Source organism: Podarcis tiliguerta (assembly GCF_965153285.1).
Source record: "Podarcis tiliguerta genome assembly, chromosome: 4".
Classification (NCBI taxonomy): Eukaryota; Metazoa; Chordata; class Lepidosauria; order Squamata; family Lacertidae; genus Podarcis; species Podarcis tiliguerta.
Genome location: NC_139537.1, coordinates 52,298,862 through 52,324,067, shown reverse-complemented (window position 1 = coordinate 52,324,067; position 25,206 = coordinate 52,298,862). Strand labels below are relative to the sequence as shown.

General features: G+C 41.3%; 1 protein-coding gene and 1 long non-coding RNA gene across 9 annotated transcripts in view; one reads left to right on the top strand and one right to left on the bottom strand.

Moving 5' to 3' along the window:
* KCNJ15 (potassium inwardly rectifying channel subfamily J member 15) overlaps positions 1-8,096 on the bottom strand; it is a 34,980-nt gene extending 26,884 nt beyond the window's left edge. For 2 of the 7 annotated variants that reach the window (XM_083438719.1, XM_083438720.1), the window contains exons 1-2: positions 793-1,104; positions 384-455 (exon numbers count right to left, since the gene is read on the bottom strand). The gene's annotated coding sequence lies outside the window, so the exon portion shown is untranslated. Of the gene's footprint in view, positions 1-383; positions 456-582; positions 765-792; positions 1,105-8,018 lie in introns of those variants that run through there. The other 5 variants (XM_083438724.1, XM_083438722.1, XM_083438723.1 and 2 more) reach the window with 5 other exon arrangements.
* Positions 8,097-11,260: 3,164 nt separating this feature from the next.
* On the top strand, positions 11,261-18,515 carry LOC310676893. 2 transcript variants are annotated; one of them, XR_014510776.1, is made up of 3 exons: positions 11,261-11,490; positions 15,679-15,837; positions 17,694-18,515. It is a non-coding gene; the product is annotated as an uncharacterized lncRNA (long non-coding RNA). The 2 variants fall into 2 exon arrangements; XR_014510777.1 differs by having other exon boundaries at positions 15,679-15,869.
* Positions 18,516-25,206: the final 6,691 nt, after the last annotated feature.

Here is a 25,206-nt window from a genome sequence, read left to right as displayed (position 1 = left end):
ATCTCACTTTTCATACGCTTGGAAATAAGACAGTCATATTCTTCATGCAAGTGTTGTTTATTTTATGCCTCCTTATAATTAGTACAAAAACTCTTGTGGAATACCTTCTTATTCACATAGTTAATAGAGACTTTAAAGAGTTCTGATCGAGTTAAGAAATACAGCAATTAAAGATGATTTTTTAAAAAATCAAAAGGAAAAGTGAACAGAAAAACAACACCAGGGTCTTTGAGCAGAATAAGCATTTGGAAACTCTTTTTAAAAACAAAAAAAACAACCCAATGGCCCAAGAAAAGGACTGGCAAAGTAAAGTTGAGGGATTTATCACCGTCACCACCCTGTAGCACCTCAGATCATCAGGATAACCCATCAAGACTACATACCTTTATTTTTCTTTCCCCAGACAGAATTTCATCAGCACTCAGCAAGCTTGGCTTCCCAGATAGTTTGAGTAACTTTAAAAGGGATTTAAAAAAAAAGAAATAATCAGGACAAGTCTTAATCATCAGCTTTGCATTTCTGTGCAATGTTGTTCAGCTATTGCTAAGGAACTATGCATTCCTCCTTATAATTTCCTCTTACCTGTAAAAGAGCAAAGTTCAGATTCCTTTCTTGAAGTTACTCTCATGTCAGGCTGGATGGCCCTTCCTTGAAGGAGTGTGTCCCTCAGGTAATGTATCTGTGCGTGCTTTTGAAAGCCCTCCTTCCCCTCCACACTCCCACCCAACGTACCCTCGTACTTGCTGTCAGTCAAAAACAAGTTAGAAAGAGCCTTTTCTGAGTTGGAATTACCTGAATGAGGAAGCCAGAGGGAGGGAAGGAATCTGAGAGGAGACTTTGTGATTTCAGCAGCATGTCTTAAGGAAACCTACAGCGAAGACCAGGAAACCGTATAATTCTAATGAATTCAACACCCTGTCAGGAGCTGAGCAAATACCTGATTGAAAAGAAACTGATGTACTTTCAGAGGATGTCAGTTAATCTTTGAAGAAACTTGATCAAAGTCCCTTCATGACCTTATTGCCCAAATAAACAAGTGTAAAAAGCTTTGAATAAATCTTGATATTATCCTTTTTAAAAAGAGAAAGAGAAATGGCTGAATATTCCTTCCTTTTAGGGAAATGGCAGGTTGATTGTGAGGCAAATACACAGCAGCTCTAGCTTAATGTGCAGGTCTGGTAATAACCATGGACAGAGTCGATAGCCCAGAATATCGATGGTTCCCAGCTGATTGCTGGCACCGCTGTTTCTTTTTGATCTCTTGTGTGTGGCATTTCCTTTGTTATTTACAAGACATGAGAATTAAACATTGGGAAACACTGAGTGTTGAGAAAGAGAGCTATATTTTGCCACTCTTAATGGTTCCAGGATGTCTTGGGCATTATGGTTTTTGATGTGATTTCCAGAAGTAAATCAGTAAAATGTAGAGCGAAATAGGAGACATTTGCCTTTCAGAAGACTACTCAGTCTGCTAGCCCTGGAATATTGTTCTCTGATATACACATTACCTTTCACTTTTTTTAAAAAAAACCACTTGTTTACAAAAACAATTACAATTGATTTGTGGCCCTAAAATGGGTCCCCAAAGCAGCTTTAATAAAAACACAATCATAACCAATTCAAATACAATAAATCCGGGAGCAGAATAAAGAAAGCACTAACATAGCCACCAATAGGAGAACAACAACAACTATATTCAGATTAAAAGCTAGTCTCAACAGTATGCCAAAATAGTAGGAGTATGTAAAAGCCCCAGATGAAGCACTAACCTAAAGTGAACGGCCCTACTTTGGAGCTATTCAGGCTATTCAGAATACAAGGCAATTTGGATCTGAGGTGAAATAGGCTGGTCCCAAAGTTCTAGATTTACCTCAGAGATTTGGAAGGGTATTTTAATTTTTAACTTTTTCTGATATGTTTGATACATTTCTGAACCTCCGTCAAGCACTCCCAACCTGAAGAAGCAACTCCCCCAATATCAACCATCTCGGGTCCCAAGATCAGCTGGGCTGCCACCTGATTAGTAATGGCCTGCGGCAGGGCCTTCTTGGTGGTGGCTCTCCATTTGTGGAATACTCTCCCTGGTGAGGTGCTTCTGGCTCCCTCACTGACAGTCAGAAGAAATTCTACTGGACTTGTCCCACCCCAGCCAGCAGTCGCTGCAGCTTTTAATAAGTGAATGTAGGGAAATGGTTAACACAGAGTTTGTTGCAACATATCCACTAGACATCCACTATTGCTCCTTCCAATTCCCCAATTTTTTAAAAAGTAAATAATTAAACAAAAAAGAGTCGGACATGACTAAACGACTAAACAACAACAACAACAACAACAGAAATGTATTGTAGAGAATCACTGTTGCTTGTTCACTCTCCCCCTCTCTAGGAAGGTCACAAAACAAATACTAAGCCTAGACACAAACACAAAGTTCCTCAGAGTAAGAAATGCTCCCTGTTGCTGCCCTGGCCTTCAGGGAAACAACTTTGAGCAGGCTTAGAACCAATGTATGATTCTGTTAGGCTAATGCTACTACATAGGGCTGCTTTTGAAGTACAGTGGTGCCTCGCAAGACGAAAAGAATCCGTTCCGCGAGTCTTTTCGTCTTGCGGTTTTTTCGTCTTGCGAAGCAAGCCCATTGGCGGATTAGCGCTATTGACAGTTTAAGGGCTAAAAACGGCTTTTTAAGGCTTAAGGGATTAGCGGTTTTGCTGCTAAAATGCTTTTAGCAGCTTAGCGCTTCAGAAAAAGGGGTTTTGGAGCGAAAAAAACCCTCAAAATGTTTCGTCAATTTTCGTCTTGCGAAGCAAGCCCATAGGGAAATTCGTCTTGCGAAGCGCCTCTGCAAACGGAAAACCCTTTCGTCTTGCGGGTTTTCCGTCTTGCGAGGCATTTGTCTTGCGGGGCACCACTGTAGTCCTGACTCCTCTCATATCTGCTATAGTGGCTGTGCAGGGCAGGCCTCATAACAACAAATGGAGTAAAAGCATTCCTACCAGGACTGACTATCCAGCAGCCCAGTCAGTCACATGGCTTTTCTGCTTAGAGACACATGGGGAGAACCTCTTTCCAAGCTACAAAGGCATGAGCGAAGAGCAAATGAAAAACACAATCAACCAGTGACATAGCATGGGTTGCCAGTGCCCAGGGCCACATGGAGGGTGTGGGTGAGAGGCAAACGAAGTACACATGCACATTCAACTGCCTAACAGTGTCCATGTCACCCAGGAGATTGCAAGCCCAGACATAAGAGAAAAAGAGTCATTCTGTTGTCTGGAGAGGTCACTTTCTGTTCGCATGGAGAAGCCATTTTCAGTGGAGCCCAGTGATGGAAGTGCACTGCTGTATTGAGGCAGCACTGGGTGTTGAATTTTTTATGCCCCTAACAATTTTGAGCCCAGGACAACCGCCCCTGTGCCCCCCACAACCACGCTACGCCAATAAAATGAACCTTTGAGAAACAAAACATGGTTTGTGTGATCATCTGTGGTAGTTATTTGAATGGCTAAATTTACTGCTCTGTTCTATAGTACCGGTGGACTGTGTGCAGACTTAAGCAGGCACCCGGATAAAGAATTATCATGTTATCAATGCATAGATAGCCAGAGACCTTTGCTTTAAATTACCAGTGTGAACAATAAACTTTTATCTAGGGATGGTTCCTGGAGGCCCATAAAATGGCCTCTGACCCTGCTTCTGTTTTCATTAGAACATTAGCCAGGGGAGAGGGACAGGCTGAGGCTGGGCATCATTCCTTCTAGTAGCAAATGCAGGTGGTTGCGTGCCATCAGTCTGGAAGCCAAATGAGGCAACTCCCAAATAAGGGAGCAAGTTTCAACATACCTGGAGGGCTCCCTAGATATATTGGTAAATTAAAAGAAATGAGAACTTTAAAAAAATAAAACCCCAAAGGCCTAACAAGGGCCTAGACTTCCAAGAATGTTGATAGAAGTTGCGCCTAGAGGGTGTAAAGGAAGTTGGGCAGGCTGTATGAGGGCTCCTCCAGAAGACTGGTTTTTCCCCCCATTCTCCCCCCCCCTCCCCCCCAGTTATCAATGCATTCTTCTTTCGCCTCCTAGCACAATTAGCAGTCAACTCAAGCTGCAATGCATTCCAAATGCAAATCTTGAGGAATTTTCCAACACAAGGTGACCTTTATCATTGCAATGCCATAGGGAGTCAGGGGGAGTTAGAGAGCAAGTATGGTGCAGTTGTAAGCATGTCAGACCAGGGCTATTCATGAAACTCGCTAGATGACCTTAAGTCAGGTCAGGCCCATCACTTACTCTATTCCACTCTTTGTTGGACCACAACTCCCATCATCCCTGACCATTGGCTAAACTGGCTGGGGATTATGGAAGTTGTAGCCCAACAACACTGGGGACTCAAAATTGAAGAGTGCTGCTTAGTCTACCTCACAGGGCTGTTCTGCGAACAAAATGGGGAAACCATGCATGCTGGTCTAAGCTCACTAGAGAAAAGGTGGAGTTAAAATGTGTGTGTAACATATGCACCTTCAAATTGCCTCTGAGTCCATCAGTTTCTCAGCAAGCCAGATCTCTTTGCTAAAAATGGAATGAGGCTTTCCAGCTAGCTGAGTATTTAACCTTTCAAACTTTTGCGGCCTGTGAAAAATGGAGTTCTCAGTTAGTGATTCTGGAAGGAAATATCGCTGCATGGTGGTCTAAAGGACTGTCATCTGACTCTTCTCAGAGACTGCAAGATTCAGGGCAAGTTTTGTTGAACTATTGGACTTGTGTAAATACTTGGACGATAGTGTCAAGAATCAAGAAAATCACGGAGACTACCAAAAGTTAAAGTTACACTAACACAGGGACAGGGAACTTCTATCCTCCAAGCCTTTTGATCTGGTCCTCAGGGCACTAGCCAGGTCTCACCCCTAACCTACCCTGCTCCACACCCTCTGTGGGTGGCTTTTGCCCAGCTACAATATGTCATTAAACTGTTATAATACCCCTTGGTCCCTGGGTGGTGGATAGAGAAATGGGTGTGTAGAACCCACTGGTTTTTTGTGTGGCTGGAATGTGGTCTACAATATAATGGTAAGAGTCGCACCCATTGATTCACTCATTTTTGCCTATGACATGCACATATTTTTTCTGGTCTCCACCAACCACCGGTATGCAGCCCCCATGTGCAAATGTAACCCTCAGAACTTCACCCTAACATTAAGGAAAAATTGCTTTGAAAGTGGCACAGTAACCCCAAATGACTGGTAGGCACATGTCTTCTGATTGCCACTTGCAAAAAGGATGTGGAGGTATCTGTTGTCTTTGCTCAAGCTGGTGCAGGCTTCCTGGAGTGCTGTTCCTGGGGTATTAAAGCTGTTGCTATGAGAAGACCCAACATTTTCCCAGCTCCTTTCCAACCCCATCCTCAGTCGAAACCACAGGCTTGATGAACTTGCATAGTGATGACTCTCCCTTGCTACATACTTGCTACCTTCTTTAAAATCTATGGAAAAATGCTGGCCAGGGGGGATAAACCTATGTGGGTGTGGGTGCATAAATACTTCAAACCATTATGACAAGTATGAGGAAATGGCAATGAATTATAATCTCGTCCAGATTTTATATACAGTATCTGAAGAAATCTGTAATGGTAGAAAGAAGTATGAAAAAGTTAACGTGATCAGATTGTGATCAAGGGGATGAAAGGGACATCCTTTTAATCAAGGTGAGACAGAATTACCTCTAGAATTTTAGGTACCAAGTGTATCCAGGGCAGTGAGCTGCTCAATTGTTTCCATCATAGCCCCTTGTTTTCACATGTTCCAAAACACAGGAAAATGTTGACCTTTCCAGTTACATATTTTATGTGTTTAAAGCTTAAAGTTAAGGGTACAACATGTCTCTTCAAACCCTTTTCATGGACACAGGCTTTTGATTCAGGTTATTTTTGCACTTACTTTCTCACCCATACTTCACAGAATGTGAGGACTAAATATAAGGGGAAGTGAGCTCTCCACCACCATACACCCACAACCACACACATATAATATAAAGGCCCACAAATATGGAAATCGTGATTTTCAAAGGTTGTAGGATGTGAAAAGGTTTGTCTTTAAAAATTACATATTTCCATTGATTATCAAGTATTCATTAATCACCATCATTATTACACAGATACTGGCAAATTACCTGTCAGTATGATGGACTGAATGTTCCTTCACACACAAAAGGTCTGGCTTTGATTTATTTCTCTAAAAGAAAGTGGAGAGGTTGATGTAGCTGCTGAAAGACCACAATTGTGGCCTGAAAGAAATCTCTTCCTGCCCAACTTCAAGAGTTTTACAACCTTCTCCCTGGAGGTCACAGGAACAACTGACTTGGATGAAGGTGGGGAGTAGAGATAATGGATAAGGACTATGATGAAGACCTGACGAGGAACATTGAGTCCTAACGCCTTGCAACTTTCATTGTGCTAAACATAAGTGGTGTGTCTACAGACGCTGTAGGAGATGAAGCACACCACTGTGGAAGTCTAGCATAATCAAAGGACACAACAGCAGAATGGAATTCATATACGATGAGTAAAATGGCTCTCCTTAGGATGGGTGGCAAATGTGTGTGTCTCTATGCCATGTGTCACAACAGAGACCCACTGCAGCCTTCCTGTTGACCATCCAATGTCAGGAATGAAAGGCAGATTTTCTCCTCACTACTTACTCTGACATTACTGCTTCCATATAACACCTTTGATTATCAATTACTATGGCAACAAATCAACAAAACTTGGACAACTCTTTCATTATACTAAAGGGCCATTCTTCCAACAAAAGAGAATATTCAAAGCTACCTACTTAAAACAAAAACAAAAAAACTTGCTATCTAGTTAACAAAAGACTATCTTCTTAACAAATGAAACTGAATATTGGATGTAACTTCTTACATAAGGTCTCAATGTAACTGTAAAGCCTACCTTCACATATGAAATGGTACAAAGGGATAAGGAATTTGAGCTACATGTTGAACAGTAAAATATGGATCCACACATCCATATTTATTATGGTTCTTAATCTTTAAGCTAGACTCTGGCTCTTTCTGCGCTAAACCTTTAAAGCAGCATCATACCACTATTTAGTCATGATTTCCTCCAAAGAAGTCTGGGGACTATAGTTTTTTAAAGGTGCTGGAAGTTGTTAGGAGACCCCTATTCCCCTCACAGAGCTACAACTGCAGAGCAGTTTCATTCCTTTTCCCCAGGGCACTCTAGGAATTGTAACAGAGTGAGTGCAGATGGGCCTTAGACAAGACATCAAATAGAAGACTTCTTCAAATAGACAATTATTCTCTAAACAGACCTTCAAACAGAGGTTTGTCTTCTGTACACTGAAACACAGGCGATATAGATTATGTTATCTTGGACAACCATCTCAGAGAATCCAAAAATATTGACATACTATCAACAGACATTGACCCGCAGAATACCTACAAAGCCAATGGTAGGATGGGGCTGGAGATCCTTCAAAGAAGTGCAACTCTGCAAAGTTACAAGAAGAAAGAACAAAAATGGACTGAAGGGGAACTTAATAAGCACAAGTAACCTCAACAACTCATCACAATAGCCGGTCAAATCCATATACAATGAAAAATATTGTGGGTTTTGTTTTCTGAGTATATTCAATTTTACCCCTTGATCCATTTTATAATGTGATGTTTTAATGCTAAAACATACAAAATATATAACTTTTCTATAAATTGTCAATAAAAAAGAAAGAAAAATGGGTAATGGAACAAGCGATCAAAATAGCAATGACAGCAAAAATGTTTCAAAAATAAGTTCTGATGTGATGAGAGCACTGAGAGTGCAAAATGTGTATTTGGGGCTTTTAGGCAAGTGACTCGGCAGGAAACACCAGCACAGTGGGAGGGCACAGCTTTTGCTGAGTTAATCAATTATAAAGCAGCAGACATTAAAATGTACAGAGCATGGATCCCACAACTGTGGTGGAACAATAGCGAAGCCCCCATTCTACCCTGCCAAAAAACTGTACATACCTCTAAGATGCAAGAAATCTCTCACATTTCCCACAGAAAACAGCAAAACTTTCCAGGAGAACATGGCTATTAATCTATGACAAAAATACTGGTAACACCAAAAGTCCCATTTTCTGAAGAGAAAATTGCAGCGAAGATGTCTGATTCTGTTTGCAACAATGATTAGACAAGAAACAGAAACGTGTGCCAATATTTTAATGCACAACTTGAGAATAATTGTTAGACCTGTATCTTAACTGTTGCATGTTGTTGTGAACATAGTTCTTGGTGGAAAATGCAGTGAAAATCATGGCATTATCTCCCAGCAGCTCTCACAATATTGTAGGCTTGGTTCCCCCCGCCCTGGTGCAGTCATAGGCCAGCTGGAAGCAGACTGAGATGTGGGAGTGATAAAGAAACTCTTCATCGTCTTAGGTTCCAGCATTACTGAACACCCCCGAGTACATACTTTATCAGGGTGTTCAATGGCAATAAAAGAAAGAATGTTAAAGAACCACAGATTGTCTTAAGGAAATTTGCAGGAGGAAATGTCAGGATTCCAATGGGCTCATAGTCCAAGCAGCATATGTGGTGTCAATGTTTCATGGTCAAGATTCAAACAAGCAACTGAAGCAGCCCTACTATACACATTCTTATTGGCAAATTAGTTTTTGCTCAGCGGATGTGGGAGAACGTGTTTATGAAGGTGTAAGGTGAGTGAGAGAATAAAAAGAGCATCGTGCTCATTGTTCAAATCATGGATGTCATGGCTGAACCTCAAAATCCTTCTGTTCATCTTTTCACTCAGAAGAGGTACAAGTCCATTTCAAAACAGGTCGTCCCATGCTGTTGTTTCTCTTTGACCATCATCACAGCACGTTCTGACCACTAGCCGTGAGTCTGAAGCAGGAATAGGGAACCTGTGACTGACCAGATATTATTGGACTCCAACTCCCATCAGCCCCAGCCAGCATGGCCTATGGTCAGGTTGGTGAGAGCTGTAGTCCAGCAACATCAGGAGGGCCACAGGTTCCTGATCTCTGTTCTAAAGGACCCACAAGAAACAGAAACTGAATTTCCAGGTATCCATAGTGTCTTCAACTGTGGTCAGTTTATTTCTCGTAAAAAAATGCCTGTTCTCAAGAATTCGTGAATCAACTAATGTCCAAGTCAATGGTGGTGTTGGGACAATGTGGCTGCCACATGGATCGTGTTTGGAATTGCTGAAACAGATAAATGTATGTCTGCACATGCTATTGCCAAAGTCATATGAAAGGGCAACAAATGGGGTGATCTGAAGACAATCCTGGCTGCTGCTACATTATCTTTGTACTGGATGGAGACTGAATAGCAACAAAGCTTTAGGGAGCACTCCCTGTGCCAACTCCATAGTCAAGATGCTACTCATGATTATTGGTCCAGATTATTATTATTTTATTTGTCCAATAAAATTTTAATTGCATACTATTTCAAGAAGCTTGTGTATATGTTTGTTCAATCATGCAGTGTGGCAAATCCATGTTTACCTAATAGACTGCAGTGATTTAATAAAAACTCCCGCAAACTATCCGGTAAATAATTTTTTTTTTTTTGTTATTATCAACACAGGTGCCAAAAATAATGAACTTCATTTATCCATTTTGGCCAGATTGTTAGGAAACAATTATGTGGGGCTTTTAAAAAAATACATTAAAATTTGGATCATATTCAATGGTATCAAGACTCATCTCCATTACAGAGGGCAGGGGAGAACCAGTTGTGAAGTTACATCCAAAAGGCTGTTTTTAATTAACCAGCACTTCACCTTTGAATACCCTTGCTGTGTCAAGATATTACTGCAAATATTGTTTCTGAGATCAGTTACTTATCTCAAACTGCAGCAAAGACTGACAACAAGGTGCTGGATTTTAATGCTAGAGAAAGTTCCTGTTGTCTTCGTACTGTGCTTCTCCTTCCAAAGTCCTCACAAATACTTTTCATGCTGAATTTCTGCTGCTTTCGACCAAGTTGAATTTTGCAATTTGTATTTTCCCTTGAAAATGGCAGTTGCAGCAGCAAGTCATTAAAAATGAAAAACACCATTTCGAAACCCCTTTGCTCAGCATTTTGCCTATTGAATCCATATCTTAATGATAGACGCTTCAAGAGAAAAGATTGATAGACATGTCTGAGCAGATGTTTGATGATGTGTTAAGCCCTTTGGGAGGGGGGTGTCTAGTAAAACAAATAAGAGAAAATGGAGCATTATACTGATGTGGATACAATCAGTTTCTGCACAAGTGTAAGAATTCTGATACGTTGGATAAAATACGGCTTGTGAGCATGTTTATAAACTCCAATCTCGAGCCTTATTTCAGCTTCTTTTAAATGGAATCTCAGGCTTTACTGTACTTTACAATACTTTATCATACATTACAATGGCTACTAATCATGATGACTACAATGTACCTCCACTGCTGGAAGCAGTTTGCTTCTGAATACTAGTTGCTGGAAATTGCAGGAGAGGACACTGCTCTTGTGTTCAGGGCCTACTTGGGAGTTTCTGATTGGCCACCATGAGAACATGATGCTGGACTAGATGGGCCATTGGTCTGATCCAGTATGCTTTTCATATGTTCCTAAGTACTTAAAATAGTACTTGAAAGTACTATTCACCCTTGAAAGTGAATGTGCTAGACCAGAGATGGTGGTACTTTTACATGCAAAGTTTTGGAAGGAACTATTGGGAAGCAAAACACTGAAGCCTCCAAGCGACACAATCTGCTCTTCATATTTACAGGACAACTCAACTCAAAATAAGTGTGCTTCAAAAATATTTTTAAATGAATAGGAAGTTTGCTTAAAAGAAGCTTTTCATCACTGATTAGGAGTGGGGTTTTTTGTGTTTAATCCTGCTCCCAGATAAGTCAAATTTAATTCTGTAAAGCTTCCTTTAATTCCTAGGAAGTGTCGATATTGGGGCTTAAAAAGTGCAGTGCTTAACCAATAGTAAGTTAATTATTACCTAATTTGTGCTAATTATGAAAGATAAAGCCTCTGGATGGACAAGTACTTTATCTTGCTTTCAAGACTGGTTGCATAAACTCCAACCTTCAGATGGCTTTTAAAACTTTATAGCTACTATTTTGGCTGATAGCCACTTCCAACATTTTGCATTTCCTAGTCAGAAACCTTCAAGCATGGGGCGGGGGGGGGGGGAGCATGCCTAGTGCATGCAAACTGCCGCAAGTGACCATCACTGCTACACCTGCTTAGTTGCATGGACATGTATTGAGAGAAGCTAAGTATGATTGAGTCTTTCCCACGTATAGGGCCAGCCCACTGAGGTGAACAGGAATCCCGCATGGGTGCCCCACCACCACTGGAGAAGTGAGGAGAAGCAGCAGTGGCAGCTTCAGAAGAGATCCCATGGAAGCAGTGGCTCTGCAGCGGCAGGAGATGGCACCGTGGCCCATCCCTGCCCACATATATGGACCAATGCTCTAAAACAGAAGTAGGTGCTAGCATCATTTGACATTTTATATAAGCACTGCATTGTATGTTTTTTGCCCTCAGGGAATCACAGAATCAGAGCATTGTAGAATTGGGAGGGATAGTCCAATAAGCAGTTGTCCCATACGGGGATCAAACCTGCAAACTTGGCATTATCAGCACCCTGTTCTAACCAACTAAGCTATCCAGCCGTGCTATATAAAGTGCTATTTGTGTAAGAAACTAAACAGTAAACAACTAGGGGAGTTGTTAGGAGGTGACCCAGGGGGCATGAGACATGGGTTGTTTGCACTGGGCCTTAGGTCCCCTGTCCTTTCTCTCCCTTTTTAGACCATTTAAACTTTATTTTGCTGGCTGGGGATGGTGGGAATTGTAGTTCAAAACATCTGTAAGGCACAAGGTGGACAAAGGCTGTTACAGGAGCAAGAACCGTGTACAACTTGGGCCCCATGTCCCAAGGAAGCCTGACCTGCAGAATTTTTTGTTATGGGGTTGGTGTCTTCACTTTCCCCCTCTTTCTTTCTTTCTTTCTCTGCAAAATCTGCTTCTTCTTCTTCTTCTTTTTAAAGGAAGCCTTGGTACATTGAGACTATGCACATGTGAAGTGTGCAATGATTAAAAATTAGGAACATAAGAAGGTGTCTTATACAGAGTCTATCTAGCTCAGTACTGTCTACACAGACTGGCAGCAGCTCTCCAGGGCTTTAGGCAAGCTTCTCTCTCATCTCTACCTGGAGGCGCCACAGATTGAACCTGGGACCTTCTGCATGTAAGGCAAATGCTCCTAGTACTGAGCTACAGCCTTTCCCCACTGTGTCACTAATCTATTGCAATTCACATCACAAACCCGCCCCAGGTCCTTGGGCTAAGAGGAAGATTCCATTTCTCTCCTTGCACCCTGCCAATTTTGGTTGTTCTGGTATAACAATGGTTTGTCCTGCAGTACTGCACATCAGGATGCATGGGAAAAGATGGTTCTAGTCATCACTTTTCACAGTAGAATTAGTTGCTCTGCCACAAGATGAATGGGTAGGGTTCTTTCGCTGCAGTCTTATGCTCACATAGACACTGAACACAGTGGAATGTAGTGCTGAATAAATGTACATAGACTCAGACTGCGTGTTTCACCTTTGTTTGAGAAAACACTGGCCCCCTTCATATGCTTCAAGGGGCTGTACGCAATTACTGTGGAGCAGGACTTCAATGCTGTGCTTGCCGCAGCATCATCCTTGTCACCGGATTGAACTCTGTGACATACACCTATGTGTACTCACTTGCCCATTCATAGGCACCTCTTTGAAGGCATCCATGCTTGGTGCATGGACATGGAGGGGGCAGGACCAGGTGTGCACGAGATGCTGAGGGTGGCATGTCCCGTGACATGGCTCCACCCCCCCCCCGCCCCCCAGTAAGCATTCCCATGCATATAGTGTGTGAACAGGGAAATCATTTCAACTATGTTTTTGCATTGGGTCCTCCCCTTCCTATTTCTCCTAGAATTCTGATGCTAATTTGTTTTGTGTCTGAAGGTCAACTTTCCTAAGAAGGACAGCAAATAATATTTCTTTCTTGGTGCAATGCCAAGAGGCATTTTTATGAGCATGTTGTTGTTTAGTTGTTTAGTCGTGTCTAACTCTTCATGACCCCATGGCCCAGAGCACGCCAGGCACTCCTGTCTTCCACTGCCTCCCGCAGCTTGGTCAAACTCATGTTAGTAGCTTCAAGAACACTGTCCAGCCATCTGGTCCTCTGTCGTCCCCTTCTCCTTGTGCCCTCCATCTTTCTCAACATCAGGGTCTTTTCCAGAGAGTCTTCTCTTCTCATGAGGTGGCCAAAGTATTACAGCCTCAGCTTCAGCATCTGTCCTTCCAGTGAGCACTCAGGGCTGATTTCCTTCAGAATGGATAGGTTTGATCTTCTTGCAGTTCATGGGACTCTCAAAGAGTCTCCTCCAGCACCGTAATTCAAAAGCATCAATTCTTTGGGGATCAGCCTTCGTTATGGTCCAGCTCTCACTTCCATACATCACTACTAGGAAAACCATGGCTTTAACTATACGGACCTTTGTCGGCAAGGTGATGTCTCTGCTTTTTAAGGTGCTGTCTAGGTTTGCCATCGCTTTTCTCCCAAGAAGCAGGTGTCTTTTAACTTCATGACTGCTGTCACCATCTGAGCATCGCTGCAGGTAATAAACAAGAATTCGCTTATTATGCTTAATCCTAACTAGTGCTTTTGCACTGCGCTCACCACCAAATTGCAGCTGTTTTGCAGGAGATTTATAGGGCATATAAATGGACACAAAAATGATGAATACCACTAAACACAGAAGACTGCATCTCAAGCCAGGAACATGTTTTCTCTAGGTAATGACCTATAACAGATCGATACATTCCTGGCACTATATAAACACTCTATCTTGTGCCTTTCAGAATCTTCAAGATTTACTCTAATCTAGTATATTTTCATGTCTACCTTAAATTGCTTCTTAATCCCTGGGTGAATTAAAACTCAAATATTCACTTATGCTCAGTATCCTTTGCACTGATGCATCCTGCTACAGTGGTACCTCGAGTTACAAACACTTCAGGTTGCAAACGCTTCAGGTTACAAACTCCGCTAACCTGGAAGAGTTACCTCGAGTTGAGAACTTTGCCCCAGGATGAGAACGGAAATCGTGTGCTGGTGGCGCAGCGGCAGCAAGAGGCCCCATTAGCGAAAGCACACCTCTAGTTAAGAACAGTTTCAGGTTAAGAATGGATCTCCAGAACGAATTAAGTTCGTAACTAGAGGTACCACTGTATTTTGACCCACTCATGTGTTGGATTCACTTCCCTTGCCATCATTGTTTAAAAGTTCCTTTATTTTCTATCCATTCCAGTCTACAAATAAGGACTACAACAGAGCCAATGCAGTGTAATACTTAGAGCAAGGTCAGTATCTGGAGGAAAAGTAACCACATTTGCTACTCCTACAATAGTGTTTAGGAGCAGGGGAAGCCAGATTCAAATGCCCCACTCTGCCATGGGGCACTCATGCCACTCTCTCTCCTAAGCTACCTCACAGGGTTGTTGTGAGAATGAGATGTGGAGAAGAACCTTGGATGCTGCTGCCCTGGGATCCTTGGTGAATTTGCTTTTAATACTGTTTTTAATGCTGTAACCTACCCTGATACCCTAGGCTGAAGGGCAGGTAATAAATAAATATAAATTTTAAAAGAGAAAGTGGGTACGAATATAATTAATAGCAGCAACTCATCCCATTTCTCAGGTGCAGAACTCATAATCTTCAGGCATCTTCATTTAAAGGCTCTGTACTAGCAGGTCTGAAACATATTTCTACAGTGCTGCTTCTTAGAGTTGAAAGGAGTAATACTATTTAGCATTTACACGGAACTTTAGAGCCCATATGAAATTACTTTATAGTGAGTCAGAACATTTGTCCACATAGGCTGCTCTTATCTTGCAGACCTTTTCCAAGTCTTAACTGGAGATGCCAGGGACCGAACTTGAGATCTCTTAGATTTAAGACATGCACTCTAGCATTGGCCCGTGGACTTTCCCTGCTGCTCTTACTTACAACAAAGTGTGCCAGTATTGCTATGTGATGGGTGTGAAGTGGGTGAGGCTGAGAAGTGAGGCACCCAGCATCTCAAAGGAGGCTTCTTCTCATAAAGAGCAGCAAAGTGGATATAATGGCAAGGTTAATCCAATATTTATTTGTGCAAATAAACAGGATTCATCTAGTTTTTTTTAATTTCTGCAGACAAAAACATGTTTAGGACTTCATGTAGTTTCCACTTTCAAACTTTATATTCCATAAAACATGTAAGGAAGCTGCAACTGTCCAGCTCAGTTCTAAGGTAACCCTTAGTGCTAAGCAAAGTACCCAGTTCTGCTTTCTTATAGAAATGACACTGGACTGACTATGCCTGCTATATTCATTCCACAGACCAACCAGTTTCCCCCCTTCTTTGTTCTGAGATCACAGGTTTATGTAATTTATGAAATCTAAGACTGAGCAATGCACTTGTCCAAGGGAGAGGATGTAAAATCCCATCCCACTGTGGATAGTGCCTGCTGTTCCATTGATTTTCATAAGGGTTGTTTATTCATAAGATCTGTGTTTAAAGAAGACTGTGGTGCATGCATGAATGAGTGTCACTGGATGTTCCTGTCTTGAATATTCACAGGGAAGTTTATGGAAAGCAATACTTTTGATCGCATCACAGCACCTTTTGATGATCCCATGATGGGCACGTGTTGAAGAATTCAGAGAAATGTGAATCCCCCTACAATTTCAGCATGGAAAGCTCACTCAATCAAAGTGTTCACCATCGAAATGGATCAAAGTCGCTAACCTTCCCTACAGCTAAAAAGCAAAGTAGGAATAGTCGTGTCTTTGTGTGGAGAGGACTTCATCTGTTTTTCCTTTCTGTACCTATGCCATCTCTTTTCAGGACGATCCTACAGCAACTTTGGAAATGTTTATGGAAAGTTCCTTCAGCTCTACAGTTTACCATTTAACACTTCACAATTTCTTCACATACTCTTTTTATACAATATGATTCTATGATAACAATTCCCTCCTTTCCATCACCCATTTTTGGTCCTCTGCTTTACCTCTTGTATAGAAGTGGCTTGATTTCTGCCATTCTGCAATTTGGTTGAGTGACAAATTTTGCTGGAAACAAATAGCAATAGTAAGTTGAAAAAGCAGAAGGTTGTCCTGGCTCCCACCCAGACTATGACAACAGAGGCTTTTACTTGAGAGTAAGAAAGCTATCTTAATCGAGGCAGTGAAGAGATACAGGCTCAATAACAGATAAGAGTCACAACAGCCGCTCAAGTCCAAGAAGTCCAAGGTCAGGGCAAGGAGCTCAGAGCTGCACAGAAGCATCTGAGTTGTCCCAATGGATGGGCACACCAAGTTTCTCCATCTACTCATCACCAGAGCGCCACCTGCTTTTGACAGCCCCAGGTACCTCCAAGTGGACCCAATCCAACCAGGGGCAATTCAGGGCTGCCTCAACTCAATCCAGCTGAATCCCATGTCAACATGAATCAGCCCAATTCAGTTTGAGGTCTGGGATCTGTTTAGCAATCCTATAAACCAATAATGAAGCCATAACACTGCCAAATGAGACTATAAGAAGCATGGTCAAACATTAAGGGACAACAGTGGAGGAAATTTCTCCCACATAGACATCTCTCAGCCCAACAACAAGAGAGAGGTAGAAGCAGGATGAACTCTAGATTCCCTTACACTGAGTTCTGTTTGGAGATTACTAGACTGTAAGTGGACAGAACATTCCCATCAGCTTCCACAGGATGCAAAGCTTACATTGGCTTCAATAAAGCACCTGCATCCTTCTGTTTAAGAGTACATTAGACACTTGAGGATACATTTTACAATGTTACAATAATTACCCCAAGTCAATTATTGTCATTTTTAACCATAGCAATTTGTCAATCCAGCTAGAAAAAATATTCTGATGTTTCAGTTACACTCTTATCAGTACTCCAGAGAAAGTTAAATGTTAATTTCCTTTTACTGCTGTTTTCTCTCCCATAAAGCCAACAAAGTCTCATGATTACATTATTTGAGTAGAAAGCAAAGCAGGTGCTGATAGGAGTAAGGAATGGCATTTCTTCAAACCATAAATCTCCTAGCAATTGTTCACTACAGGCTTGGATGTTAGTTAATTTTCTTAAACTCTGTAGTAAATGAACTTTGTTTTCCTGCAAGGCTGAACTTTTTCTATAGCTTAGCTACTACTGGGAAGTAGCCCATTACCGCAGATGGAAAAGTGAGGTAGAGGGATAATATTATAGAATCATACATGGGTATGTGCTTCCACTCTGGATATCACAAGGTCATTAATTCTTCTGATATGGAATTAGTTATATTTTTGGCCTCAGGTGTTAAGGGAGGAAACAGGTGATGATGACACCACCACCATTCATACATTACAGGGAACACAATTTTCTGTGTCCCAAAAACTGAAGTATAAAACAGATAGTGGGGGGTTAGTGTGATTGTGAGGCAGACAAATACAAACCTGTGCTGTCTAAATGTATCGTAAATATGAAAGAATCATACCTGCAGATCCCATACGAGGAGCTCCCTCAGCTTCCATATGCCCTACAGCACTGGCTCTGAGCAATTACATAATGCAAAATGAATGTGTCTCTTTTCATCTCTTAGATGCAGGAGAACTCCATGGGATGGCTGGTACTGAAGTGGAAAATCTCTCTACAGAGCTGGAGGGGCAATTTGAAGAGCTCTTTGATCTGTGAATATACTTACAAGGGTCAGAAAAGGGTTGCAGAAAGGAACTGACTGGCCCTGATTTGACACATTCCACAGTCACAGGCCATCAGATGAGCATGAGGAGAAGAGCATGAGTTCTGTTAGGCATGAAGAACTGAGCACCAGCAGAACTTCAGTCCTTTCTCTGTTGGGATTTGTAGTAGCAGGAAAGGACTGAATTAAATTGGTTAAGATCCTTACCCATAGATCTTGACTGCCATGGACTGGTTGAATGCAGAGGAATCATGGGAAGAACCAGCTGGAGAACCACCAAGGGAAGACTGCTCAGAACCTGGGGAGTGGTGGTGGGATGACAATGAGCAGTCATAGGGAGATGACTGGAAAGAGGTGTCAGAAGCTGAAAAGGTAACAGAGCTTAGTGAGCTGGGACAATCTGTGGCAGGAAGAAGTCAAGAATCCGAGGCAGAAACTGTCAAGTATGAGGAGAGAGGCCAAGAAGCAGAGATGAGTCAGGCTGGTGAAGAGTCACGGGTGTCTCCCCTCCTTCTGTGACAAGCTCCCCTCCCCCATCTTCCAGAACCGGGGGGGGGGGGCATGAAAAGCGTAGAGAAGAGATTGCTTGGGGAAAACCCTGGAGAGGAGGAGACATAGACAGCTGTGGGGGGATGGAGACCTTTGGACTCGGCAACTGATTTCATGCAGTAAGACCACTGGGAATGAGCTGCTGTGCTCATTAGGGCTGACACTCAGCCAAGTCTGTGGAGATTGTGTTTTTGCTAATAAATAGATAACTTTGAACCGTGTGGTTACTGACCGGCACCATCTGTGACATTGGCCTTTGTCAAAAAACCAAAATCGCCACAGCTGGACATTGCATTCATTTTGTTTACTTGCTATAAACATCAAGCCTGATTCCATTATAGTGCAATACTGGGGCAAGTGGGTCACTCCAGGAGGGCATGATGAGATGCAGTGAAATTACACATTTTATTTACATATAATTAACAAGTGTTTTCATAACATTTATTTAATAATAATCAATAAGCATTTAACATCTGGAATTATCAAAGCAAGGAACCTACATTCTGCTCTATTTAGTTTTAAGAACGATGAGAATCTCCAGATCCGTCTTTCTCAACCTTGTGTCCCCAGATGCTGTTGGACTACAACTCCCATCATCCCTAGCCAGTAGGGCCAGTGGTCAGGCATGATTGGAATTGTAGTGCAACAACATCTGGTGGCACAAGGATGAAAAAGGTTGCTCAAGAATCTAACAACATTCAGTAACCAGAAAGTCCAGATGCACATGCTATCCACATTGGGTGTGTTGCATGACTTTGGTTCTGTATGCTAATTTCAAGCAATATTAGCAAACTATATTTTAGTACCGTGGTTTGCCTCAGTACCCGAGTCTTTCAGATAAAGGTTTCATCTGCTAGCATGGGTAGATCTACCCATTTTGCTGGTGAAGGAATAGTTAAATCTTCTATTTGTCCTTGGGAACACTCAGTATGCTTCATTTTAATCTCAGCTCCAACTTGCCTATTAATTATTAGCACAAATTTCAGAGTAGCACCTAGAGGATTTAACGAAGATTAGTGCCCCATTGCCCTTGAGATGGTGTAAAAGCCATAGACAATGGGAGGGCACAATCTTGCCTCAGTGGGCTTCTCCCAACTCACTTATCAACAAAATGGAGAATATATGAAGATTTGCTTGAAGATTTTTTTTAACTGCCCAACTAAACAACACAAGGATTACATGACTGCTTTTATCTATTTGCTCAAAAGCAAGAAAGGACGTCTTGCTGTTTCTCTTGCCTCACATGAACTCCAAAAGATGCACCAAAACCAGGATCAGGTAATAGTTGCTACACAACAAGCTGCCTTATAATGGAGTCGGACCATGGGTCTGTAGCAGTGTTGAAGCAGAGCCAGGATGGTTTCTGCAAGGGCAGGTCTTCACAAAGCATATAAAATAGTGGCAATCTGGTTAGTATAGTGTACTTTGATTTTCAAAAGGCTTTCAACAAGAGAGCTCATGCATTCCTAGTGGGCATGTGACAAGTTTACTAGGTTCTGGCAAAGCATTTTTGATGTTTTCATATTATTGGTCAATCACTGAACCCAAATCCTTCTCTGGCCTTCTTGTCACTAGCTGCTGATCTAGACCCTCCCCTTATACATAAGGACCTAACTGCCCTACAATTTACGATGGCTCATTTAGAGATCGCTTCCCAATGGAAAGACTCCCAAAGGTCCATCTCCGATGGAATGGCAAGGGAAAGTTTGGGACCTGGCTCTTTCTGAGTATCTATTGAAACACAAAAGGGCTGTTTGATGTCATACTCAACCTGATCGGTTTGACAAGGTCCCCTATACACCTTTATGTAAACAGAAGTGATATGAATGTTAAACCTCCAGCCACTCACACTTAGTGATGGACAGGCTATGTTACAGATAGGTGAAGCCTTAGCAATCAATGATAAGTTGTTTGACAGCAGCCCCCACCCCACCCCCCAAAACCCCCACTGAAAATCCACTACAAGGACATTTTGTCTGGATTCATAACTCCAAACAAGATCTCAACAGTATTTGGAGCATGATGTCATCAGTATGCAGATCATACCTATTTCTCCATTCCATCTCAAGCAAGAGAGGCTGTTCAGGTAACTGAACCAGGGTCTGGGGGCAGTGATGGGCATCATAAGAGCTCACAAGCAGAAGCTAAATCCTGACAAGACAGAGGTTCAAAATTTAGGAAATGCAAAGGTTTTTAAAATATTCTTTATCTAGACTTTTAACTGATAGTTTTATGGTGTACTGGTTTAAACTACTGTCTGTAATATATTATAATTATATTTTTAACTAAAACAGAAAAAATCCTTCCACTAGCACCTTAGAGACCAACTAAGTTTGTTACTGGTATGAGCTTTCTTGTGCATGCACACTTCTTCAGATACCATCTGAAAACCCAGGGAGGAAGGCTGGGTTTTCAATTTGAAATCTAAAAAATGCATTATAGTCGTTCAGTCAGGATGCAATCTGCAAAAGACCACCTTCTCCAAGTATGTTTTCTGTCACTAATACCCCATCACCACACAGACATACCACAACAACCATGATGTCCTTCATTATCAGGTAGTTTTGTAAAAAGCCCCCATTGTAGTTAATAGTGCAAATTAACATGCCCTGGGAAAAGACCGAAAATGTGTGTCATCCCATCCTGCACAATGCAATCATTTGCCATCAGGAGAATTGTGACCCCATAGTAAACCTGCCAATTCAAAAATCATTGTGTCTAGGTCAGCAAAAATCCAACCCACTGAAATAAGCTCAGCAAATCTCCCTTATTTCATTTAATCAAAGACAGGCTCTTGTGCTGTTACAAGCCCATTGGCATTTTTAGCATATCAGTATTCAGAAAAGCTGTAGGTTAAGAATCTGCAAGGCTGCAGTTTGCTAAAATTATACAAAGTGCCAAGACAGATTTTAAAATTGCCAGCAAACCCACTTTTAATGGCTGCTCTTCATCTTGTCAGCGTAAGATGGAATATATATATAATCAGTGAAAGAAACATACAGGCTTCCTACACTTCTCTGTAGAATCATTCAGTCAAATATAGCTCTCTATCAATAGAGGGGAACAAACAAGGAAAATGCAACGTTAAAAACAAACAAACATGGAAGCCATTAATCAGATTTCTACCAACCTTTTATCAAATCTATTAAACATTCTGAAATGGTTACAGAAATGGAAGAATATTGATTCAGTCCAATTTTCTTCTGAAAAGGAACTCTGGAGTTGCTTTTCAGACCATTCCTCTACATATTTCTGGGCACTTCCAGGTGGCCATTGAATGGATTCTGCAACTTTCTCTTTTTATTATATCCACTAGATGGCATCTCTGTTCTTCAAAAAATGCCATTTTTTCTTCTGTTTTCCTGCTGTGTTTGTAATCTGAAAACAATATCCCATCATTTATTTAAAAAAAGAAAGAAAGATAAATTGTTCTGTTTCTATGCAAGGATACCGCAGAATGCTTGTTGAAAGGCTTCATAACATTGCCACACACAATAGCACTTGTGAACATTCTAATGCCAAACTTGCTTAAATAATCTCCTTGTGTCAACTAGACAAGATGTTGTGCAATTTTCATTCAACTCATACTAAAACCACCAATTCTAAGATGTGGTTATGCCATTCTTGTAATTTAAAATTATATATCTATCCTTTCACGGATTTCCTGATAACAGAATTCAGGGTGCTTGTACTGATCTCATCACAAACATTTTCATTTTCATTTATTTATATTTTAAAAAATCATCCTGTCCTCTGAGGGACTCTTACAATAATTCTGCTTCACCATACAACAAAGTGTGACTACTGTATGATATCACTCAGAGTCCCTTTTAAAACATCTGTTTCCAAACTGCTGAGTGCTTAACTTAGTTGATTCGAATGTCTAATGTTTTACCATTTTTAATGTGATGTAAGCCACCCAGAGTGGCTGGGGTATAAATAATAAAATTATTCTTATTCTTTTGCAGATGAAGATGAAATTAAGGAATAAACAGCACCACATAATAACAACTTTTGATGGGCAGGAATTAATTCAACCATCTGTAGTTTCTAAAAACAAAGAACTGGCAATTATGTAGACACCTGATTTATTCTGCAAAACATTTCTGGAGAAAGCTGTGCAGTGTAATATTACACATTCCCTCAGAACTCCTGCTGAGTTCTATGAGATTATTCCTACGGAAGGATACAAAGGATAGTAGCTTTCGTGGGAATTAAGCATGGAATGGACGTTGGGAATTTTTAATGTCTGTGTTCAGGGCACTGTGCCATGGTGCCATATAAAAAGCAGGCTGTCAAAGTAATGTAGCAAAATCCCTTTTATGGAACATTATCAGGAGACAGTGCTAACACATTCCAGTTTTCCAGTGAACCTTGTGGGTGTATAGGAAGTCCTGCATTGATGCCAATCTTTTCCACTTGCTTGGAAATAAAATTTCCTTGAAGGGAGTCTGTTCTCCATTTAGCTGGAATTTCCCTTCAAAATCTACTTCAAACCAGCTTACTTCATCATATTCTATTCCATCAAATTCTACTTCAAAGCAGCTTACTTCACCATCCTTTTTTACAAGGAGCTGTGAAAAAGCAACACAAACATTGCCCGTCAAATTTCAAGGTTTGGGGAAGCATGTATACATTCATTCAGTACTGACAACATCTCTGTGATAAGTTAATTCTGCACCAATGTATGGGAAACTGGCAAAGCGGATGACTGCAATGCAGCCTGAGCATTTTCTTGGTTTTTTAAAGCACCTTCCTTACCCACAAAGCTGTATGATGGTAGCAAATAGTATCATTAAAGATCTGCAAAATTATTCATTGCCTGCTTGTTTTCTTCTAGATTAAAAGATCCCATCTAAAAGGTGCTCTTTTGTGATCAGGATCTGTGTCTCGGAGACTCTGTAATTAATCTGAGTTTTCAAGGGAAGTCATCACAAAAATTAGTAAAATAATGAAGGAAAATGTCACCATCTGGTTTCAAACTGGCAAGGAAAGGGAAGCTTGCTTTATATAGATGAATTTATTCCCTAATGTGATTTATCATATTGAGTCAAAGATAAACCACTATTTGATTAATGAAAATGAATGTATTATTTAGCAGAAGCAGAATAAAATCCAGAGAAACCAGAGCACAGAAGTTGAGCAGGTTCATAGAAATAAATGTGGTAGACTGTAAAAAAGAAAAGAAAACCAACCTCATTTGGTATGCTAATCACTCCATAAACTCTACTGCAGAAAGTATTAGGTTTATTCTGATTAATTGCATTCTGGTTTTTTTAGGCTACTGCCATTGTAATGAACTCCTTGGCTGATTTTACTAGAGATAATTTTTTTTTAAATACCACCACTATTGCAAGGTCCTCTCAGCTTAAAGAATAAATGTGATCTGATCTTGAACTTGACTGCATTTAAGGCCCATGGAAATCAATAGGGCATAAGCTTCTGTGTCCCCATCCTATCAGATTCAGCAAGCTAAGCCTCTTTAACTCTCTCTTGATTATGATTTTAGACCACAGTAGGGATTAACAGCTCTGACACATGTGCAGAACTTCTCAACAGCAGAAGGGATTCCTCCTGGTTCTCTTCTATGACCCCCACATGCACAGTAAAACTACCAGGTGATTTGCAGGAGATTGACAAGGGTTTCTGACTCCCAATTGTTTTACAGTAACAACAACAAAATGGCTTTTTCCACCTAAATTAGGCTGCTGAAATGGAAAACCTGGAATGTTCAAAGGCACTTTGTTCCTTAATTCTAATTGTGGCTATGTACACAACATACATTTAAAGCACATGACTTCCCCCAAAGAAGCGTGGGAACTGTAGCTTATCCCCCCCCACAGAACTACAATTCCCAGCACTCTTAACTACATTTCTCAAGATTCTTAAGGGATAGGAATGCGGTTTAAATGTGCTTTCAGTGCATGGTGTGTGTAGCTTGTGTGTCTTTTGCACCGGGCTTTGATTGGCTGATTTTTAAAAGGTAAATGTTAAGGGACCCCTGACCATTAGGTCCAATCGTGCCCGACTCTGGGGTTGCAGCTCTCATCTCGCTTTATTGGCCAAGGGAGCCGGCATACAGCTTCCGGATCATGTGGCCAGCATGACTAAGCCCCTTCTGGCGAACTAGAGCGGCGCACAGAAACGCCGTTTACCTTCCCACTGGAGCGGGAAAACCTGAACAGGTTTTACAAGGGACGACAACCTTTTTACACGGGACGGCAACCTTTTTATCTACTTGCACTAGTATTTATCTACTTGTACTTTGATGTGCTTTTGAACTTCTAGGTTGCCAGGAGCAGGGACCGAGCAATGGGAACTCACCCCGTCGCGGGGATTCGAACCGCCGACCTTCTGATCGGCAAGTCCTAGGCTCTGTGGTAAGCAGGTCCAAAGCTGCACCGCACCTCTGTAGGAAAAACTCTTGTCTCTGCAAAAGATTTCCCTGCCTAGAATAGGACTTGTATACACAGAACTGTTGTTCATGCCTTGCATTTGTTTAAACTTTTAAAGTCTCTTCTGCTCTTACATCTGCACTTGTTTTTATAGCTTTCGTACAGCAGGTAAGAAAATGAGAAAACAAACAGATACAGGTAAGCTGAGCAGCAGATGGTATGTAAAATGCAGCCCTGGTGCGTTAACACAGTGTGTGTAAGGATTCATCTCCACATTTGGCAGTTAAGTAATTATTTTCATTCATGTCAGAACTACTATTGCATTAACAGGGACGTTGTTTGCATACATTTACTTAACACCATATTATTTGTTATGATATTGAGATACACACTTTCAAAGATCTAGCAATGACTGCGAGATCCATCTCGAGATATCATGGAACTTGCAGGCTACAAAGCAAAGCAAGAGT